Source organism: Babylonia areolata, chromosome 13, assembly GCF_041734735.1.
Source record: "Babylonia areolata isolate BAREFJ2019XMU chromosome 13, ASM4173473v1, whole genome shotgun sequence".
NCBI classification, from domain to species: Eukaryota; Metazoa; Mollusca; class Gastropoda; order Neogastropoda; family Buccinidae; genus Babylonia; species Babylonia areolata.
Window position 1 is genome coordinate 12,751,232 of NC_134888.1, and position 24,604 is coordinate 12,775,835.

The window sequence follows — 24,604 nt, forward strand, 5'->3', positions numbered from 1 at the left end:
CTTAATCCAGTATATTGATACATACCACTAAAATGTATTTCGTTTTCTATTTGATCTTTGCAAAAACTGCATAAAACCTTTGAGGTATTGTCATGGGCAAGTCGAAACACGTTTCTTTTGAGAGGGCAAACATCCATTCTCAGTTTTGCAATGTCTCAAAAAACCATCTTACGTATATATATATATATATATATATATATATATATATATATATATATATATATATATATATATATACACATACACACACACACAGAGGCACAAAGAGAAAGAGAAACAGACGGACAGAAAGAGAGAGAGAGAGGGGGGGGGGATTTTAATGAGTTTCCAGCACACCCAAGAATTCCACACAGGGCACAAACCTCATTTGTTGCCAGCTTTGACTTGAGGGACGGGGAATGAAGATCTGGAGACAAGTCATTAGGGTTCCCCTGGTGACAGAGCACTGACCGGTCCTCAGTGACCATGCAAAGTAGAGAGTAGCTGTGACCTGTGCGGACCGGGCTGACCCTCCCCACGGACACCCACTGACCTGTGAAGCACTGTCGTGTTCCGTGCACTGCACACACTTCTCGGGGATGGGCTGACCAGTGGTCACGCTCCGGCAACACTTGGTGTGGACGAATAATCACAGTTCATCACGACTGTCCACTGAAATCACTGACCAGTAAAAATGTAATAATTTTTAAAAAATGATAGCAAAATGTACAAGTTTCAGTTTCAGTAGCTCAAGGAGGCGTCACTGCGTTCGGACAAATCCATATACGCTACACCACATCTGCCAAGCAGATGCCTGACCAGCAGCGTAACCCCACGCGCTTTATCAGGCCTTGAGAAAAAAACAAAAACAACAACAACAAAAAACCCACAACAAATGCATTCACACGTAAACAGGTACGAATAGATGAATGAAATAAACAAACACGTCAGCAATCGATGATTTCTGGCGTTTTTACAGATGCCTTTTCTTATCTTATGTAACTGTGGCTCCGAAAAGTGGTTCATTCCACACAGCCATGACAGAGCAATGAACCCCAGTGTCTGAAATGGCCGTGTTGACCAACAATCCGCTGACCGTTGCCTCAACAAGGGGCACATGTGTTGCCCGGGACCAGTGTGTATGCCTGTAGGAGAGAGCAGATGTCACTGGAGTGTTGAAGCCTGAACTGTTTGTGACTTTTCCATTCCTCTGGACTTGTCAGCTCACGAAACCTTCCTGCCCTACATAAAGTTCCTGTATCCGAAGTCCCTGCATGTTCCGAGAATCCCGTGAATGTGTCAATTGAAAAAAATATATTTTGAATAATAAAAGCCACTTTCGGTTTTTGTGTGAGGCAAATTTCAACAATTACTGAGGCAGTTTCACCGATTGTGTCACTGCAGGGTTTGGCCTTTTTTATATTTCTATTTTTAGCTTTGGGTACCAAAGGTATAGTACTGAGGTTGGAAAAGGCTCAGACTGGACACCAGTGATTGTGGTCGAGGTCACACCTCTGGTCACCGTGACTGGAGGTTCGGGGAAGACGACGTCATGACGGAAATGTTCCGAGTGGAATAAGGCATGCGATCCACCAACGAACTGGACTTGAAAATAAAATAAAAGTCTTTGTTTTAACTACCAACACGATCAAGTGTACTGCTGAGCGAGTATGTGTATGTCAGGATCTTTGCAGAATCACATAGCTGTGGAGAATTACTGGTCCTGGATATTCCATAGAGTGAAGATAAGGATTGTATATGTGCCAGGTGAACTTCAGCGTGGACTTTTGCTTCCAGAATACTCCGGGTGTTGTGGCTGACCAGCTGAGTAACAGTTTTTAAAGAAGTGAGGGGCCGGGGAGCACTTTTTCTGGCAGAAGGAATCATACCTGAGCCGTGAAGGATTTGGCGCTTTGTGTTTGAATGTACATAGGTAAATACTGAGGGATTTGGCGCTTTGTATGTTAGAATGTACATAGGTAAATACTGAGGGATTTGGCGCTTTGTTTGTTAGAATGTACATAGGTAAATACTGAGTTTACTCTTGTCATGTTGGGTGCTGTCTTTTAGTTCACTTCCTGTTGACAAGCGGAGATGAGTGCTTGGCTGTATTCCTGTCTGTTGGAATGCGTTCACAGGAGATGGCTGTACTCCTGTCTGTTGGAATACGTTCACAGGAGATGGCTGTATTCCTGTCTGTTGGAATACGTTCACAGGAGATGGCTGTATTCCTGTCTGTTGGAATACGTTCACAGGAGATGGCTGTATTCCTGTCTTGTGCACTTCGGGGATCAGCTGCATAGCACGAGACATAAATTCAGATCCCCAAAACTCCAAAACAGGCGTGGCAAAAGAGGTGGGAAAAGATTGTGCTTAGGTAACAGAATGACAAAAGCAGAGCGGCTGTCAAAGAAATTCTTTAGAATCGGCAGTTGGAATTGTTCCAGTGCGAGAATGAGAATCTCAACAATTGAGAAATTGGCATATGATTTTGACATTTTATGTCTCCAAGAGACCAGGACAAGTGCAGACAGACCAATACATTTTGAGAATTTCACAGTCTTTCAAAGGAATGAAGGAAGAGGAGTAGCAATCATACTGAATAAAAACCTAAAAAAACAAAGTTTCCACCATAAATCTAGAGAAATGGTGTAGCAACTCATGTGAACTAGTGGGGGTGCGTCTCGAAAAACCTGACGGAATTCACAAAAGCATCGTGCTCATCAATGCCTATGTTCACCCAGGAACCTGCACAAGAAAAGAGGATTGGGCCTTTTTAGAGGAAATAGAGAACGAACTTGGACACTCAGTCATTATCTGTGGAGACCTCAATGCAAGATCGAAGCTTTGGGACCAGCGGAACACCAACCCACAAGGACTCGCACTTGAAGGAATGATAGTGGAAATTCTTCTTAGCCCATTAACAACCACATCCCCAACTCGCCTTGGAACAAGACAAGAGGACAGTGACAGTGTGATCGACATCGCTCTAACATCTCCAAAATTCAGAGCAGAAATGAATGCAGAGACGCTTCCACACCAAGGCAGTGACCACCTCCCGGTAGTTTTCAGTCTACAGAAACTGTCAGATAAACGCTGTATGAAACCGCGTGATCCATTTCAGTATGAAACCAAAGAGACAAGCGTCATCGAAAAATTAAGACGCAGAAGAAACAAAAGAACGGCACCGAACAGGATGCAAACTATTCAGCCCCCATGGTGGAATACCGACACAGAGAGAGCCTGGATAGAAAAACATGCGGCTGTCAAACTTTGGCAAAAAGAAAGAACAAAACCATCTCCGGACAAAGATATTGAAACAAAAATGAAAGAAAAAACTAAACAGTTTGAAATCATTGCTCAAGAGGCCAAAAATGACAAGTGGAAACAGTTTTGCGAGTTCTGGCAATTTTATCGTCGCATGGAAGGGAAAACGTGCACAACAACAACCCCAGACATGGCAGACACTGACGGAACCAAGCTTAAGACAAACGAAGAAAAAGGATCCGCCCTGCTCAAACGTTTCATACAACAGAGCGATCAAAGAAACTTAGATGAGAAAAAGAAATATGCTGAGGAGTTAAACCAAACCCTTATGCAGACTGGACCTGATGATGACTTGACAATAGATGATCTAAACGAAGCAATAGCTAAATGCAAGAAAGGATCACCCCCTGGCCCAGACAAAGTTCGCTACTCGGACATCAAGGAACTATCGGAAGAAGACAGAAGCAAACTTTCCAATCTATATCAAAACAGTTTCCACAATGGACATGTGCCGGAGGACTGGACACACAGCTTCTTAAAACCCATACCAAAACCAGGAAAGGACCGTCATCAGGTAAGCGGCTACCGGATCCTAACCATGCAAAACATTGCTGGAAAGCTCATGGAACGCATGATAGCCAGGAAACTTGCAAGGGATCTTGAACAGAGGCACATTCTCCCTTCAAATCAAGGTGGTTACAGAACAGGCAAGTCCACATGGGAAAATGCAGCTGCTTTTGCATATGAGGTGTATGAAGGATTTCAAAGGAAAGAAGAAACACTAGCAGTAGTAATCGACCTTGAAGATGCCTACAATAAAGTCCAGTTTGCACACCTCATGGAGCTGCTACTAAGGTATGGAGTACGTTTGACACTGACAAGATGGATGGCAGCAGCGCTTCAGGAAAGAACCGTCGTCCTACGCCTTGGAGATTGGATGTCTGCACCTTCTAAACTATCCATGGGACTGCCACAAGGGTCTCCGCTTTCTCCTGTCCTCTACAATGTCTACACGAAGGGCCTTGCAGACTTAAACAACAATGGAATAGCTCGGGTGCTTACTCTTGCGGATGATGGCCTGGTCTTCAAAACTTCGAAAGATGCTCCGGAAAGAACTAAAGCCGTCCAGAAACAACTAAACAATATTGCTCAATGGTGCAAAGACACAGGATCTTCCATCAATCCAGCGAAAGCCCAAACTTTGCTGTGCACCCTCAACAACAGAACCGCGAGCAAATCACCACCTTCTGTGTCATTCGATGGGATTCAGATCGAGAAAACTGAATGCCTACGCTACCTAGGAATACACTTCGACAGGATGCTGACCTTCAGAAAACATACGGAAAATACTGTTCTCAAATGCAAAAAGGGCCTTTCAGTCTTAAAGGCAATGGCAACCAAAGGTATTGAACAACGCCACCTCTTCCTGCTATACCAATCACTCGTCCTCAGTGTGATCGACTACGGACCTGGGCTAACAACACCGTCTCAAAGCAACCTCTTAAAATTAGAAAGAGTTCAAAATGAAGCTTTGAGGCTGATCCTTGGAACAACAAAAGACACGCCCACAGAAACCATGCGATACCTGCTTGACCTTCCTTCAGTGCAGGCCAGAAACAAGTTAGAACAGGTCAAGACCTACTTCAAAGCATTAGAAAACCCTCAAAACCCACTGCATGACGCAGTCAAACAACCAAAAGACAGCCGTCTAGGACGAGGAAGATCATGGATGGGGCAAGCAGAAGACACAATCCAGCTAGTATGCCGACTACAAGACCTGAAAGAAACAAAAGAATGGGAGAAAAACCCCGAAAACCTCAACCATCTATTCAACACAGCCATTTCACCCACTCTAGGAAGACATTGTCGGGAATGGCCAGAGGGCAAAACTGATGCGGAAGTGAAGCTACTCATAGAAGAAAATAGTAAAGAAGAGGACATCACCATATACACAGATGGCTCAGTCACCAAAGACCAATCCGGTTGGGGATTCACTGCGAAACAAAATGGAAAAACAGGGAAGAGAATGCTGCCTACAAAGTCACAACCTCCAGCCTAACGATGGAAGTTGAAGCTGTGACACATGTCCTCCAGTGGCTATCGTCCATCCATACGCCCGGAAACCAACATGCCATGATTCTAACCGACTCAATGAACCTCATACAGAAAATTGAAAACGGAATGGGAAGCCCAGAGTGGCATAAGGCAATGCGCAACTTTCAGATTAAAAAACTCACATGGTCATACTGCCCGGGACATGCAGGAGTTAAGGGAAATGAGCGAGCTGACAGACTTGCTGGTAACGCAACACCAACGAGCGGCCTACATCTAGGAAAATCGGAAATCCTCAGAAAAGTCAAAGAATATCAAAAAGAACAGGTACAAGGCCATCACACCATCGATCGCCTCAAAGAAATAAAAGCAGAGAGAGGGAGCGGCCGTAAGTCTAACATGAAAGGTAGAGCACGATGCTTTGCAAATCAAACAAATATCGGCATCATTTCCAAACCAACATTGCGCAAATTTCTTCAAAACGGAACCGAGTCTCTGTGGGCTTTTCCAAATACAACAGACTGAGCAACACACTAGACGCCACGTTCTTGGCATCAGAGATCTTTTCCCATCCCTCTTGCGGCCAATCAGTGGCAGCTTCTGTGCGTGTGTGTATGTGTGTGTTTGTGGGTATGTGTGGGTCTGTGTTTTTGAGTGCGTTTGTGCATGCGTGAGAGTGTAAGTGTACACAAGTGTCAGGAGAGTTCTGTGCATGTGTGTGTGTGTGTGTGTGTGTGTGAGGGGGAGGTGGGGGTGCAGGGAGGAGGTGGGGTAGAGGATGAGGTATGTGAGTGTATGCATGCCTACACTGTGGGAGCAACAGGATATTGGAACGATCTTTGTATATATGTGTGTGGGGTTGGGGGTGGGAGATATGGGCGTGTGTGTGTGTGCTTGTACAAGTAAGCGTTCATCTGTGTGTGTGTGTGTGTGTGTGTGTGTGTGTGTGTGTGTGTGTGTGTGTGTGTGTGTGAGGGGAGGTGGGGGTGCAGGGAGGAGGTGGGGTAGAGGATGAGGTATGTGAGTGTATGCATGCCTACCCTGTGGGAGCAACAGGATATTGGAACGATCTTTGTATATATGTGTGTGGGGTTGGGGGTGGGAGATATGGGCGTGTGTGTGTGTGCTTGTACAAGTAAGCGTTCATGTGTGTGTGTGTGTGTGTGTGTGTGTGTGTGTGTGTGTGTGTGTGTGTGTGTGTGTGTGTGTGTGTGTGTGTGTGTGTGTGTGTGTGTGTGTGCCGTGGAAGCTGCGATACATAGACTAGAAATGAGTGTGTGGAGGAGGGGGGTAGAGGAGGTGCAGGGTAATGTGGTGTGTGTGTGTGTGTGTGTGTGTGTGTGTGTTGGAGCTCATGTACGTTTATATGTATTTGACTGTGCTTTTATATCTGTGAAACTGCGTGTTTGGTTCATATCTGTTATGCATGTGTGGGTGTATGTGTGAATGTGTGTCTTCATGTTTTACATTTATTTGCTTATTTATCATCATTGTTGTCTTATTTATTTAATTATTTATTTATTTATTTATTATTATTATTATTATTATTATTATTATTATTATTATTATTATTATTATTATTATTTATTATTATTTTCATTACTACTACCTTTTTTATATCATAATTATTATTTATTTATTTATTTATTTAATTATTTATTTATGTATGTAAGCTTATCTATATATATATTTTTTTTCTCAAGGCCTGACTAAGTGCGTTGGGTTACGCTGCTGGTCAGGCATCTGCTTGGCAGATGTGGTGTAGCGTATATGGATTTGTCCGAACGCAGTGACGCCTCCTTGAGCTACTGAAACTGAAACTGAAACTGTATTCCTGTCTGTTGGAATACGTTCACAGGAGATGGCTTTATTCCTGTCTGTTGGAATACGTTCACAGGAGATGGCTGTATTCCTGTCAGTTGGAATACGTTCACAGTAGATGCAAAATGTTTAGTGTGAAGCTATGAAGAGCCGTGTTATTGTCCAGTCACAAGTCGGGCAGTCAACTTCAACAGTTGACAAAACACAGAATGGTTACAGTGATTCTGCATCTGGCTCTGTCTGTGTCTCTGTCTGTCTGTCTGTGTCTATGTCTGTCTGTCTGTGTCTCTGTCTGTCTGTCTTTGTCTCTGCCTCTGTCTGGCTGTCTGTCTCTCTGTCTGTCTGTCTTTGTCTCTGCCTCTGTCTGTCTGTCTGTTTCTCTGTCTGTCTGTCTTTGTCTCTGCCTCTGTCTGTCTGTCTTTGTCTCTGCCTCTGTCTGTCTCTCTATCTTTCTCTCCCTATGGCGGGTGTGTTTGTGGGGCGTGGGGGGATCATTGGATTTCACAGGACAGCTATCCCCAGCCAGCAAGCTGCTGTCCCGTCATCTGCTTTCACATGGAGAACAGTCCGGTCTGTCACATGGAGAGAGAGAACAGTCTGGTCTGTCACATGGAGAACAGTCCGGTCTCTCATATGGAGAACAGTCTGGTCTGTCATATGGAGAACAGTCTGGTCTGTCACATGGAGAGAGAACAGTCCGGTCTGTCACATGGAGAACAGTCTGGTCTGTCACATGGAGAACAGTCCGGTCTGTCACATGGAGAGAGAACAGTCCGGTCTGTCACATGGAGAACAGTCTGGTCTGTCACATGGAGAACAGTCCGGTCTGTCATATGTAGAACAGTCCAGTCTGTCACATGGAGAGAGAACAGTCCGGTCTGTCACATGGAGAACAGTCCGGTCTGTCACATGGAGAGAGAACAGTCTGGTCTGTCACATGGAGAGAGAACAGTCTGGTCTGTCACATGGAGAGAGAACAGTCTGGTCTGTCACATGGAGAACAGTCCGGTCTGTCACATGGAGAGAGAACAGTCTGGTCTGTCACATGGAGAGAGAACAGTCTGGTCTGTCACATGGAGAGAGAACAGTCTGGTCTGTCACATGGAGAACAGTCCGGTCTGTCACATGGAGAGAGAACAGTCTGGTCTGTCACATGGAGAACAGTCCGGTCTGTCACATGGAGAGAGAACAGTCCGGTCTGTCACATGGAGAGAGAACAGTCCGGTCTGTCACATGGAGAGAGAACATTCTGGTCTGTCACATGGAGAGAGAACAGTCCGGTCTGTCACATGGAGAGAGAACATTCTGGTCTGTCACATGGAGAGAGAACAGTCCGGTCTGTCACATGGAGAGAGAACAGTCCGGTCTGTATCATGGAGAGGGAACAGTCCGGTCTGTCACATGGAGAACAGTCCAGTCTGTCACATGGAGAGGGAACAGTCCGGTCTGTCACATGGAGAACAGTCTGGTCTGTCACATAGAGAGAGAACAGTCTGGTCTGTCACATGGAGAACAGTCTGGTCTGTCACATGGAGAACAGTCCGGTCTGTCACATGGAGAGAGAACAGTCCGGTCTGTCACATGGAGAACAATCTGGACTGTCACATGGAGAGAGAACAGTCCGGTCTGTCACATGGAGAGAGAAGAGTCTGGTCTGTCACGTGGAGAACAGTCTGGTCTGTCACATGGAGAACAGTCCGGTCTGTCACATGGAGAGAGAACAGTCCGGTCTGTCACATGGAGAGAGAACAGTCCGGTCTGTCACATGGAGAACAGTCTGGTCTGTCACATGGAGAACAGTCCGGTCTGTCACATGGAGAGAGAACAGTCCGGTCTGTCACATGGAGAGAGAACAGTCCGGTCTGTCACATGGAGAGAGAACAGTCCGGTCTGTCATATGGAGAGAGAACAGTCTGGACTGTCACATGGAGAGAGAACAGTCTGGACTGTCACATGGAGAACAGTCCGGTCTGTCACATGGAGAACACTCTGGTCTGTCACATGGAGAACATTCTGGTCTGTCACATGGAGAGAGAACAGTCCGGTCTGTCACATGGAGAGAGAACAGTCCGGTCTGTCACATGGAGAGAGAACAGTCCGGTCTGTCACATGGAGAAGTCTGGTCTGTCACATGGAGAACAGTCCGGTCTGTCACATGGAGAGAGAACAGTCCGGTGTGTCACACGGAGAACAGTCCGGTCTGTCACACGGAGAACAGTCCGGTCTGTTACACGGAGAACAGTCCGGTCTGTCACATGGAGAACAGTCCGGTCTGTCACATGGAGAGAGAACAGTCCGGTGTGTCACATGGAGAACAGTCCGGTCTGTCACATGGAGAGAGAACAGTCCAGTGTGTCACATGGAGAACAGTCCGGTCTGTCACATGGAGAGAGAACAGTCTGGTCTGTCACACGGAGAACAGTCCGGTGTGTCACATGGAGAACAGTCCGGTCTGTCACACGGAGAACAGTCCGGTGTGTCACATGGAGAACAGTCCGGTCTGTCACACGGAGAACAGTCCGGTGTGTCACATGGAGAACAGTCCGGTCTGTCACATGGAGAACAGTCCGGTCTGTCACACGGAGAACAGTCCGGTCTGTCACATGGAGAACAGTCCGGTGTGTCACACGGAGAACAGTCCGGTGTGACACACGGAGAACAGTCCGGTCTGTCACATGGAGAACAGTCTGGTCTGTCACATGGAGAGAGAACAGTCCGGTCTGTCACACGGAGAACAGTCCGGTCTGTCACACGGAGAACAGTCCGGTCTGTCACATGGAGAGAGAACAGTCCGGTCTGTCACATGGAGAACAGTCTGGTCTGTCACATGGAGAGAGAACAGTCCGGTGTGTCACATGGAGAACAGTCCGGTCTGTCACATGGAGAGAGAACAGTCCGGTGTGTCACATGGAGAACAGTCCGGTCTGTCACATGGAGAGAGAACAGTCTGGTCTGTCACATGGAGAACAGTCCGGTCTGTCACACGGAGAACAGTCCGGTCTGTCACATGGAGAACATTCCGGTCTGTCACATGGAGAGAGAACAGTCCGGTGTGTCACATGGAGAACAGTCCGGTCTGTCACATGGAGAACAGTCTGGTCTGTCACATGGAGAGAGAACAGTCCGGTGTGTCACATGGAGAACAGTCCGGTCTGTCACACGGAGAACAGTCCGGTGTGTCACATGGAGAACAGAGTGGTCTTTCACACGGAGAACAGTCCGGTGTGTCACATGGAGAACAGTCTGGTCTTTCACACGGAGAACAGTCCGGTGTGTCACATGGAGAACAGTCCGGTCTGTCACACGGAGAACAGTCCGGTCTGTCACACGGAGAACAGTCTGGTCTGTCACATGGAGAGAGAACAGTCCGGTCTGTCACACGGAGAACAGTCCGGTCTGTCACACGGAGAACAGTCCGGTCTGTCACATGGACAACAGTCCGGTCTGTCACATGGAGAGAGAACAGTCCGGTCTGTCACACGGAGAACAGTCCGGTGTGTCACACGGAGAACAGTCCGGTCTGTCACACGGAGAACAGTCCGGTCTGTCACATGGAGAACAGTCCGGTCTGTCACATGGAGAGAGAACAGTCCGGTCTGTCACATGGAGAACAGTCCGGTCTGTCACATGGAGAACAGTCCGGTCTGTCACATGGAAAACACTCCGGTCTGTCACATGGAGAGAGAACAGTCCTGTCTGTCACACGGAGAACAGTCCGGTCTGTCACATGGAGAACAGTCCGGTCTGTCACATGGAGAGAGAACAGTCTGGTCTGTCACATGGAGAACAGTCCGGTCTGTCACACGGAGAACAGTCCGGTGTGTCACATGGAGAACAGTCTGGTCTTTCACACGGAGAACAGTCCGGTGTGTCACATGGAGAACAGTCTGGTCTTTCACACGGAGAACAGTCCGGTGTGTCACATGGAGAACAGTCCGGTCTGTCACACGGAGAACAGTCCGGTCTGTCACACGGAGAACAGTCCGGTCTGTCACACGGAGAACAGTCTGGTCTGTCACATGGAGAGAGAACAGTCCGGTCTGTCACACGGAGAACAGTCCGGTCTGTCACACGGAGAACAGTCCGGTCTGTCACATGGAGAACAGTCCGGTCTGTCACATGGAGAGAGAACAGTCCGGTGTGTCACATGGAGAACAGTCCGGTGTGTCACACGGAGAACAGTCCGGTCTGTCACACGGAGAACAGTCTGGTCTGTCACATGGAGAGAGAACAGTCCGGTCTGTCACACGGAGAACAGTCCGGTCTGTCACACGGAGAACAGTCTGGTCTGTCACATGGAGAGAGAACAGTCCGGTCTGTCACATGGAGAACAGTCCGGTCTGTCACATGGAGAACAGTCCGGTCTGTCACATGGAGAGAGAACAGTCCGGTCTGTCACACGGAGAACAGTCCGGTCTGTCGCATGGAGAACAGTCCGGTCTGTCACACGGAGAACAGTCCGGTCTGTCACATGGAGAGAGAACAGTCTGGTCTGTCACATGGAGAACAGTCCGGTCTGTGACATGGAGAACAGTCCTGTCTGTCACACGGAGAACAGTCCGGTCTGTCACATGGAGAGAGAACAGTCCGGTGTGTCACATGGAGAGAGAACAGTCCGGTCTGTCACATGGAGAACAGTCCGGTGTGTCACATGGAGAACAGTCCGGTCTGTCACATGAAGAACAGTCCGCTGTGTTATGGAGAACAGTAGACCCGAATCTTCCGATCTCCCCTTCTGATCCTTGTCTTCTTTTATTCTATTCCTTCTTCTGCCTGGAGTTTGCCCATAAGTAAGCAAGAAAGTATGTAACTACAAATGATTTAGAAAGATCCTGAAAGTCTCTAGTGTCCAGTTTGCCTAAAACGAAAGCAGTCTTGAGTGTGGGAAAACAGGTGTGTGAGACCCTGGGCACAGTGAGTGTGGGAAACAGGTGTGTGAGACCCTGGGCACAGTGAGTGTGGGAAACAGGTGTGTGAGACCCTGGGCACAGTGAGTGTGGGAAACAGGTGTGTGAGACCCTGGGCACAGTGAGTGTGGGAAACAGGTGTGTGAGACCCTGGGCACAGTGTTGATACTTGTGCGGTGTGTTTAGCTGTGTGAGGATTTCCCCTCTTGCCACCTACCTGGTCCACAGATGGACACTGTGTTCAGGCAGAACTATCATCCATTGCTTTCTGTGGCGTGTGTAAAGTGGGGTGGTGGCGGGAAGGTCGGAGTATTTGTATTTGTATTTGTATTTCTTTTTATCACAACAGATTTCTCTGTGTGAAATTCGGGTTGCTCTCCCCAGGGAGAGCGCGTCGCTACACTACAGCGCCACCCATTTTTTTTGTATTTTTTCCTGCGTGCAGTTTTATTTGTTTTTCCTATCGAAGTGGATTTTTCTACAGAATTTTGCCAGGAACAACCCTTTTGTTGCCGTGGGTTCTTTTACGTGCGCTAAGTGCATGCTGCACACGGGACCTCGCTTTATCGTCTCATCCGAATGACTAAGTGTGCGAGTGTGTGTGTGTGTACGAAAGTTATAACGCACAAAACCGTCAACATAAGTGGAGTGATGGCCTAGAGGTGACGCGTCCGCCTAGGAAGCAAGAGAATCTAAGCGCGCTGGTTCGAATCACGGCTCAGCCGCCGATATTTTCTCCCCCTCCACTAGACCTTGAGTGGTGGTCTGGACGCTAGTTATTCGGATGAGACGATAAAGCGAGGTCCCGTGTGCAGCATGCACTTAGCGCACGTAAAAGAACCCACGGCAACAAAAGGGTTGTTCCTGGCAAAATTCTGTAGAAAAATCCACTTCGCTAGGAAAAACAAATAAAACTGCACGCAGGAAAAATACAAAAAAGTGTGGCGCTGTAGTGTAGTGACGCGCTCTCCCTGGGGAGGGCAGCCCGAATTTCACACAGAGAAATCTGTTGTGATAAAAAGAAATAGAAATAAATCACCACCGCTGTCTTTGTGCTTTCTTTCTTCCATCTCTGCCATTTTCCCGTCCCCTCTCCCCCACTTTCCTTCTGTCTCGTTCTTATCGTTCGTCCTTCCGGTGTTTGCACAGTCCAGTGTTGGTGGTCAACTGACGTATTCCCCCTGCCTGTTGGTGTGCCACGGAGGTCCGCTGATCACTGTGCTGGTGGTAGTGAAGAGACAGGTGTCGTCAGCAGACGATGACGGAAGATGAAATGAAATGAAATTATGGTGCTTAGAGCCTCGCCGACCACTAAGGCCATCTCAAGGCTATCGCCGCGTCAATAACTACTACAAGGATAAAAAACAACCAATTAAAACGAGTCACCACTTCAAACTTTCACTCCAAAGTTAAAAGAAAACTTCCATAGTTTAAAACCTTCAAATCTGGTTAAAAGGTTCACTTCTTTTAAGAAGTCCATCAGCGCCCACGGAGGGACATCACGAAACAAAGTCTTCAAAGAAACCGCCGTGTAATGTCTGCGTCTAACGTCATGCAGATCCCAACAATCAAGGAGCACGTGTTTCACGGACCGCGGATCAGTTCTACTCTGTGAAAGGGCGCTGCCCCAGGAGCACGGCCTGAGTGTGTGTGCTAGCTGGCCGGGCCAAGCAGTGCATGTCTTGGTGACTGGTGACTGCTCACGTACTTCACAGCTCGCATCATTCTGCTGATGCAAGTTTTTATTCGTGGTCTTTGTGTGACAAATCTCAGTTTTAAAATCCCTCATAGGATACAGACTGAATGATACAACACAGCATAACGTATATTGCACACACACACACACACACACACACACACACACACACGCGAAAAAAAAAGGTGTGTGTATATTTCGCGACTTGAGACATGGATTCATCCCACTGAAAGAATCAAAGTGGTGAATTCCTTTAATATCTACGCCTGTTTTTCAGCACCAGATTATGGTTCTTGGCTTTTAGTTAACGACATGGCTGTTAAAAGAAGAATGGGTACTGTTGACACAGCTGCCAGAAACAGACACATCACAGATGTTCTCATTACATTTCAAATCGGGGCCTCTGAAATACGCACACATAAAATGATACACACCTGTGCTGACCACTGTGTCACGCTGTTCTCGAATATGAAATGCATATTCTGTTGTTTTTCTTCATCATCGGTGGTAAGATACATTCCATCTCGACCACCGCTATCTTCATACCTCATTTCATTTGTTGCAGCAGAACACATTCTTCTGACTTATGTGCAGGAAATGTGTGTGTGTGTGTGTGTGTGTGTGTGTGTGTGTGTGTGTGTGTGTGCTATTAACACATCAATCAAACACAACGCCATTTTCGTAGTGTTTTAATTCTCTCTCTCTCTCTGTTCACAGCTGTTACCTTGAACCGAAAAGCTTGCAGAAACTAAAGAAAGAAAGAAATGGTAAAATAAGAATTACATGGAAAACAAAAAGGAGAAAAACAAACAAAAACAAAAACAACAGCTGCATCTGGGTGAAAAACAACAACAGCAACAACAACCTTAACAACAACAACTCCCCCCCCCCCCCCCCCCCCCGCCCTCAAAAAAACAACAACAAAAGACCCCACAAAAAACAAGAGAAGAATTCATGTGTCTGATGGTGGTTTGACTCTTGGATCGTGCCGCGTTCTGAGTGGTTGTTCATCGCTTGTACTGAAACAGTGTGTGTTTCAGTCTGTCTATCTGCGGGCACACAGCATGTCGCTGAACAGGCAGACAGACAGACAGAATGAAGGGCATACAGACAGACAGACAGAATTAAGACAGACAGACAGAATGATGATAGACAGACAGACAGAATGAAGGGTATTCAGGCAGACAGACAGACAGAATGAAGATAGACAGACAGAATGAAGGGCAGACAGACAGACAGACAGACAGAATGAAGACAGACAGACAGGCAGACAGAATGAAGATAGACAGACAGAATGAAGACAGACAGAATGAAGATAGACAGACAGAATGAAGGGCATACAGACAGACAGACAGACAGACAGAATGAAGACAGACAGACAGAATGAAGATAGACAGCCAGACAGACAGACAGACAGACAGAATGAAGATAGACAAACAGGATGAAGATAGACAGACAGACAGAAAGAATGAAGGGCATACAGACAGACAAACAGACAGACAGAATGAAGACAGACAGACAGAATGAAGATAGATAGACAGACAGACAGACAGACAGAATGAAGAAAGAAAGACAGACAGAATGAAGATAGACAGACAGACAGAATGAAGGGCAGACAGACAGACAGACAGACAGACAGACAGACAGAATGAAGACAGACAGACAGACAGAATGAAGACAGACAGACAGAATGAAGATATACAGACAGACAGACAGAATGAAGACAGACAGACAGACAGACAGACAGAATGAAGACAGACAGACAGAATGAAGATATACAGACAGACAGAATGAAGATAGACAGACAGACAGACAGAATGAAGACAGACACACAGACAGACACACAGAATGAAGACAGACAGACAGAATGAAGACAGACAGACAGACAGACAGAATGAAGGGCATGCAGACAGACAGAATGAAGACAGACAGACAGATAGAATGAAGACAGACAGACAGAATGAAGACAGACAGACAGACAAACACACAAACAGACAGACACACAGACAGAATGAAGGGCACACAGGCACACAGAATGAAGATAGACAGACAGACAAACAGAATGAAGGGCATACAGACAGACAGACAAAATGAAGACAGACAGACAGACAGACAAACAGACAGAATGAAGGGCATAAAGACAGACAGAATGAAGACAGACAGACAGACAGAATGAAGACAGACAGACAGATAGACACACAGACAGAAGGAAGGGCATACAGACAGACAGAATGAAGGGCAGACAGACAGACAGACAGACAGACAGAATGAAGATAGATAGACAGACAGACAGACAGAATGAAGACAGACAAACAGACAGACAGGCAGGCAGACAGACAGAATGAAGGGCATACAGACAGACAGACAAAATGAAGACAGACAGACAGACAGACATACAGACATACAGACAGACACACAGACAGAATGAAGGGCATAAAGACAGACAGAATGAAGACAGACAGACAGACAGAATGAAGACAGACATACACACAGACAGAATGAAGGGCATACAGACAGACAGACAGAATGAAGACAGACAGACAGACAAACACACAGACAGACACACAGACAGAATGAAGGGCATACAGGCAGACAGAATGGAGACAGACAGACAGATAGACAGACAGACAGATAGACAGACAGACAGAATGAAGGACATACAGACAGACAGAATGAAGACAGACAGACAGAATGAAGGGCATACAGACAGACAGACAGAATGAAGATAGACAGACAGGCAGAATGAAGACAGACAGACAGAATGAAGGGCATACATACATACATACAGAATGAAGACAGACAGACAGACAGAATGAAGGGCAGACAGACAGAATGAAGGGCAGACAGACAGACAGACAGACAGAATGAAGACAGACAGACAGACAGACAGAATGAAAGGCATACATTCACCCAGACATATATACATACTATCACAGTATGCAAAGGCTCAGTACATGATTCAATAGCAGCAACAGCGTATCATCAATGAAAGCTATGAGAAAAAATAACAACAAACAAACCCAAATGAAAATCGCACTAAAAAAACAAACACCAAACCAAATAACTAAACAGCACAAACCCCCTCTAAAGTTAAAGGTCCCACAGGTCAGGTATGCTGGGTGCAGTGAGGAAGATCGGGGAAAAAAGTGCCTCTCCCAAGGACACAGGTCTATGACAAAACCTGGCTTAGAACCCTGATCACTGGTGAATACAGGTGGAGAAGGCCAAAACCTGACTGCCGCGGCCACTCCCCACCCTATGTCAAGCAATGACACATATAATAAGAATAATATATAGGGTTCTTTTTTTTTCTTCTTGCGAAAAGTTTTAATATTTTCAATCAACCTAGACTAAAATATATTCAGCAAACAAATAGATAAACGAATAAATAAATGACTAAGTAAATGAACAATTAGATAGATAGATAGTTAGATAGATATATATAGATAGATAGATAGGTAGATGAATGAATAATAGGTGAACAAATAAATAAGCATATGAGTGAATAAAATAAAAATGTACATAAGCTACTCAACACTAACCAGTTTGCCTGTGTGATCTTCCTTAGAACCAAAACCTGTAATAGATATTCACATAATACAAAATAATGATCAGCAAATTTGATTACTTCATCGTTCATGCTTTCTGTCTAACCCAAATATGGAAACAGTACAAATAAATACAAGAGTAATTCTATCTATCAATCTATCTTGAGTTGCGAAGAATCAGTTCTATTCGCCATTACCTGTCCATGGAAGCACCTAAAACAATTGTATGTGCATTTATTATGTCAAGGATTGATCACTGCAACTCTGTTCTTGTCGGCATTTCAAAAACTTCACTGGATAAACTTCAAAGAGTTCAAAACAATGCTGCTCGATCTATTCTCTGATCCTCCAAATTTGAACACGTTACTCCTCTCTTCCATTCTCTTCACTGGCTACCAGTTAAAAATAAAATTGAATGCAAGTGTTCTGCTCTGACGTTTTCTGCCCTCTCGCAACCTCTCTGACCTTCTTGAAGTGCACATTCCAACTAATCACCTTCGTTCTGCTTCTAATACCAGGCTTTAAAAACCCCTATTGTGAAAAGGAGCAACAGGGTCAAAGATCTTGTTCTTTCCAGGCTCCGTCATTGTGGAACAAACTACCAGAAATTTGCGTCATTCTGTCCCGCTGAAATCTTTTGAGTCTGTTCTGAAAACACATCTTTCCCAACAGCAGTAACGGCAGTTTTTTTGGGTTTTCTTTTTACCCCTCCCCCCAGGCCTCCCTCCCCCCCCCACCCACCCCGACCTCCGCCCCTCCCAGCCCCCACCCCTGATCTTGGTGTGATCTGGTTTCGTGTGCATGTTCTGTTGTGGAGAGGCTGTTTGCCGTGTGTGTGTGGCGGGGTGCTGGCGAGTGTCCGTGAGTGCGTGTTGCAGGGATGCGTTTTCTGGAGGGTGTCCTGGGTGGCTTGGTGGTTTCCAATGTTTAGTTGCGTGAGTGTTTTCTGGTACGTGCTTCCGTGTGTGTGTGTGTGTGTGTGGGGAGGGGGGGAGGGGGGGGGTCGGAGAATAGTATTGATGGGGGAGGTGTGGAGCGGGAAATGAAATGTAAAACTCTTTGAGCAGTATTTCTGGAGAAACGCGCTATATAAATGTCCATTATCAATGTTATCTATCTATACATCTATCTATCAGTCACAATGGCTGTCCTTCAGTCTCAAGGAAGACGTGATTGTGTAGCTCTCATTACACACGGGAGTGGCTTTGCAGGCCAAGACTGGACTTGTAGAATGGTGAGCACACAGGGCACTGGTAGTCTGCTGATGAAACAGAGGCAGACGCTGCTGTGTAACCACATTGTCTGGCTGCCTCAGCCTTGCTGCCACGTTCCTCTACAAATGCCTTTGTTGCCTTTCTTGTTAGAGCGCGCCAGCGTACTCTGTCTTGCGCTGTGTTGACAAGTTCAGCAGGGGAGATGTCACCACTGTTTTACCGGTTGTCATAATATCGTTTGCATGGGCGGCCCGTGTTTCTATGTCCCTGCGCTAGTTCTTCCAACAGCAGCTGCATTAGAAAGCAGTGGTCCTCCATCCTTAAGGCATGTCCTGACCAGCGGAGCAGTAATTTCAGGATCATCGCTTCGATAGAGACAGATTTAGTCAAGAACTTCTGTGCTGGTGATTTGGTCCTGCCATGGTATCCCAACAATGGAGCACTGGGTTCGTTGATGGAAATGTTCCAGGTCTTTGAAGAGTGTGTGCCAGACCGGCCATGTGTGTCAGACCGGCCATGTGTGTCAGACCGGCCATGTTTCACAGCGTATGAAGTGGCAAGAGAACGACAGCGTTGTACGCTGTGAGTTTGTGCTTAGGCTGTCATTGTCTTCACTTTCCAACTTTCCTCGTTTTGATATATTCAAGTGCGCGCGCGCGCGCGCGTGTGTGTGTGTGTGTGTGTGTGTGTGTGTGTGTGTGCGTGTGTGTGTGTGTGTGTGTGTGTGTGTGTGTGTGTGTGTTTAACAGATCTACGTCCTTTTGAATAAGCAAAAAGCAGGGAAGGATTTCAACAAAATGAAATCAAAGACAACAGAGAAAGCAAAACATGAATATGTGTAATTAAGTAATATTTCAACTTTTGTGTGTGTGTGTTTTCCGCTCCGAATGAGTGTTTGCACAAAAATAAAAGCACCTGATCTGCATCGTCTCAAATTTCTGAAACAAATATTCATAAAAGTGCCAGTCTATGTGAAAGTTATCAAGATTTAAGTCCAGAAAAGCGATTTTCTTTCTCATACAACGCTTTTAGCAACTTCTTAAGTACCAACAATTGTGACACATAGTCCATAATCGAACACTAACAAATATATAATTTTGCAAACACGAGAAGGTTAAACTCTAATGTTCATATATCAGGCTTTTAGTCCTTGTCCAAAGCTAATGATCACCACCCCAACCAATCACCACCCCAACCAGTCATCACCCCAACCAATCATCCCCCCCAACCATTCATCCCCCCCAACCAATCACCACCCCAACCAATCACCACCCCAACCAATCATCACCCCAACCAATCATCCCCCCAACCATTCATCCCCCCCCCAACCAATCACCACCCCAACCAATCATCACCCCAACCAATCATCACCCCAACCAATCACCACCCCAACCAATCATCCCCCCAACCAATCACCACCCCAACCAATCATCCCCCCAACCAATCATCCCCCCAACCATTCACACCCCCCAACCAATCACCACCCCAACAAATCATCCCCCCAACCAATCACGACCCCAACCAATCATCACCCCAACCATTCATCCCCCCCAACCAATCACCACCCCAACAAATCACCACCCCAACCAATCACCACCCCAACCAATCACCACCCCAACCAATCATCCCCCCAACCAATCATCACCCCAACCAATCATCACCCCAACCAATCATCACCCCAACCATTCATCACCCCAACCATTCATCACCCCAAGCAATCATCACTCCAACCAATCATCCCCCCAACCAATCATCCCCCCAACCATTCATCACATCAACCAATCATCACCCCAAGCAATCATCACTCCAACCAATCATCACATCAACCAATCATCACCCCAAGCAATCATCACTCTAACCATTCATCACTCCAACCAATCATCACCCCAACCATTCATCACTCCAACCAATCATCACCCCAACCATTCATCACCCCAACCATTCATCACCTCAACCATTCATCACTCCAACCAATCATCACCCCAACCATTCATCACTCCAACCAATCATCATTCCCAACCAATCATTACCTCTACCATTCATCACCTCAACCATTCACCACCCCAACCATTCATCACCCCAACCATTCACCACCCCAACCATTCATCACCCCAACAATTCATCATTCCCAACCAATCATTACCTCAACCATTCATCAGCTCAACGATTCATCACTCCAACCAATCATCACCCCAACCAATCATAACCCCAACCATTCACCACCCCAACCAATCATCACCACAACCATTCATCACCACAACCAATCACCACTCCAACCATTCATCACATCAACCATTAATCACCTCAACCAATATCACACCAACCATTCATCACTTCAACCATTCATCACCACAACCAATCATCACCCCAACCATTCATCACCCCGACCATTCATCACCTCAACCAATCACCACCCCAACCATTCATCACCTCAACCAATCATCACCCCAACCATTCATCACCCCAACCATTCATCACTTCAACCATTCATCACTCCAACCATTCATCACCTCAACAAATCATCACCCCAAACATTCATCACCACAACCATTCATCACCCCAACCATTCATCACCTCAACCATTCATCACACCAACCATTCATCACCCCAACCATTCATCACCTCAACCAATCATCACCCCAACCATTCATCACCCCAACCAATCACCACCACAACCATTCATCACCCCAACCATTCATCACCCCAACCAATCACCACCCCAACCATTCATCACCCCAGCCAATCATCACCTCAACCATTCATCACCCCAACCAATCATCACCGAACTATCATCACCTCAACCATTCATCACCCCAACCAATCATCACCGAACTATCATCACCTCAACCATTCATCACCCCAACCAATCATCACCGAACTATCATCACCTCAACCATTCATCACCCCAACCAATCATCACCGAACTATCATCACCTCAACCATTCATCACCCCAACCAATCATCACCGAACTATCACCACCCCAACCATTCATCACCCCAACCAATCATCACCCCAACCAATCATCACCGAACTATCATCACCTCAACCATTCATCACTCCAACCAATCATCACCCCAACCAATCATCACCGAACTATCATCACCTCAACCATTCATCACTCCAACCAATCATCACCCCAACCAATCATCACCCCAACCAATCATCACCGAACTATCATCACCTCAACCATTCATCACTCCAACCAATCATCACCCCAACCAATCATCACGCCAGCCAATCATCACCGAACTATCATCATCCCAAACAAGCATCACTGCAGCCAATCATCACGCCAGCCAATCATCACCGAACTATCATCACCTCAACCATTCATCACTCCAACCAATCATCACCCCAGCCAATCATCACGCCAGCCAATCATCACGCCAGCCAATCATCACCGAACTATCATCACCTCAACCATTCATCACTCCAACCAATCATCACCGAACTATCATCATCCCAACCAATCATCACCCCAGCCAATCATCATCCCAACCAATCATCACCGAACTATCATCATCCCAAACAAGCATCACTGCAGCCAGTCATCACCCCAACCAATCATCACCCCAACCAATCATCACCTCAACCAATCATCATTCATCACCTCAACCAATCATCACCGAACTATCATCATCCCAAACAAGCATCACTGCAGCCAGTCAACACCCTGACCAATCATGGTTGGCATCACTGCAGCCAGTCAACACCCTGACCAATCATGGGTGGGATCACGCCATGCACGCCCCGTACTTACCAGCCCCATGGGCAGAGGCGGAGGCGACGCCCGGGACGAGGCCGGTGCCATGAGCCCAACAGCGGTAACAGCATGGCTGCTGGGGGTTGTAGTAATATGAGGGTAAGTAATCCGGGCACTACTGAGGCGACAACATGGACGGAAAGCCTGGCACAGAGCGAACTGACCCAGGTCACTGCCGCACCTGGCACAGAACGAACTGACCCAAGTCACTGCCGCACCTGGCACAGAGCGAACTGACCCAAGTCACTGCCGCACCTGGCACAGAACGAACTGACCCAAGTCACTGCCGCACCTGGCACAGAACGAACTGACCCAAGTCACTGCCGCACCTGGCACAGAGCGAACTGACCCAAGTCACTGCCGCACCTGGCACAGAACGAACTGACCCAAGTCACTGCCGCACCTGGCACAGAACGAACTGACCCAGGTCACTGCCGCACCTGGCACAGAGCGAACTGACCCAAGTCACTGCCGCACCTGGCACAGAACGAACTGACCCAAGTCACTGCCGCACCTGGCACAGAACGAACTGACCCAGGTCACTGCCGCACCTGGCACAGAGCGAACTGACCCAAGTCACTGCCGCACCTGGCACAGAACGAACTGACCCAAGTCACTGCCGCACCTGGCACAGAGCGAACTGACCCAAGTCACTGCCGCACCTGGCACAGAACGAACTGACCCAAGTCACTGCCGCACCTGGCACAGAACGAACTGACCCAGGTCACTGCCGCACCTGGCACAGAGCGAACTGACCCAAGTCACTGCCACTGGCACAGAACGAACTGACCCAAGTCACTGCCGCACCTGGCACAAGCGGGAGAAGCACACATGCAGTCTTTTGCCCCCCCCCCCCCCCCCCCCCCCCCCCGCTTTTTTCCCGTTCAACGCATTCGTCCTTGGTGGGAAAGACAAAATCCAGCATATGCACCCAAAATGCAGAACTATGAACTATAAGAAGCATCGCAAAGCTTCCAGACTTGTGTCCGTATTTCACACGCATAATTTTTCTACCGTTTTCCGGCGAATTGGAAGGGAATTAACTTTGCTAACGGTTTCAGCCGAGAATAAAGATGTGAAAATGTAGTTTCTTCCCTTTCTGGTATCAGTTGATGTCAATGATTACATCTTATTTTAGAAAGTATCAGAAGTTTACCTTACTAAATTTGACTACAGCCAGTAACTGTGAGTAACGAATTTTAATTTTTAGCTCAATACATGCTGAAAACAAGCTCTGCAGTATTTTTTGTGGTTTCGTATGTGTTATATTCCGAAACTGTCGTCAAAAATATACGTATACCCATTCCCACCATAACAATTGTTAAGAACATCAACGAAATATAGTGTAATCAATGGTTTAAGGAGGAAAAAATGGCAAAAATATTATTGATAGATGAATGAATGTGCATTAACAGTTAAGTGAATCTCCGAAAGAAGCTGGTACACGGTAACATGTTGGTGGTAAAAAGCTGGTACACAGTAACATGTTGGTGGTAACAAGCTGGTACACAGTAACATGTTGGTGGTAAAAAGCTGGTACACAGTAACATGTTGGTGGTAACAAGCTGGTACACAGTAACATGTTGGTGGTAAATAGCTGATACACAGTAACATGTTGGTGGTAAATAGCTGGTACACAGTAACATGTCGGTGGTAAATAGCTGATACACAGTAACATGTTGGTGGTAACAAGCTGGTACACAACAACAAACAACAACAAAAACTATAACTATCACTGGTCTTAAACATATGTAAATATGTTTTCACCCTCTTTGTGTGTGTGTGTGTGTGTGTGTGTGTGTGTGTGTGTGTGTGTGTGTGACAGTTGGCATGTGGCGAAGGATAATCACGTGCTCTGTGTATGGCTAGACTGCTCGTAATGTGCCTGTTATCTTATTTGTTCGTGCAGTCCTCACTGGAGCGGCCATTCAAAAAGCTGGAGCACTGGCGACATCAGATCTGGAGCACTGGCGACACTGGCGACATCAGATCTGGAGCACTGGCGACATCAGATTAGACAAAAAGAATAATTGAGAGAAAGCTATGAATTGAAGATAGGAAGAAAGACTGAATGAAGGAAAGAAAGAAAATTATCAACAGAAACTTAAAAAAAACAACAAAAAAACCAAACTTTTTACAGGTTCAACTGGAGTTCTTCCCTATATTAGATGAATGGGGGAACAAGTTTTTGTGAGTGACACGTGCAATTGCTTGGCCAGTTTTGAACCATATGTATCCTGTCTTTTTCAGAAGGAAATGAATTACAGGGTGGGTTTGATTCCCAGCTGCGAATTTCGTTCAAAGCGCACTGTCTTTGGCGGAACTCCAATCAAACACGAGCTGATAGGTCAGTCTC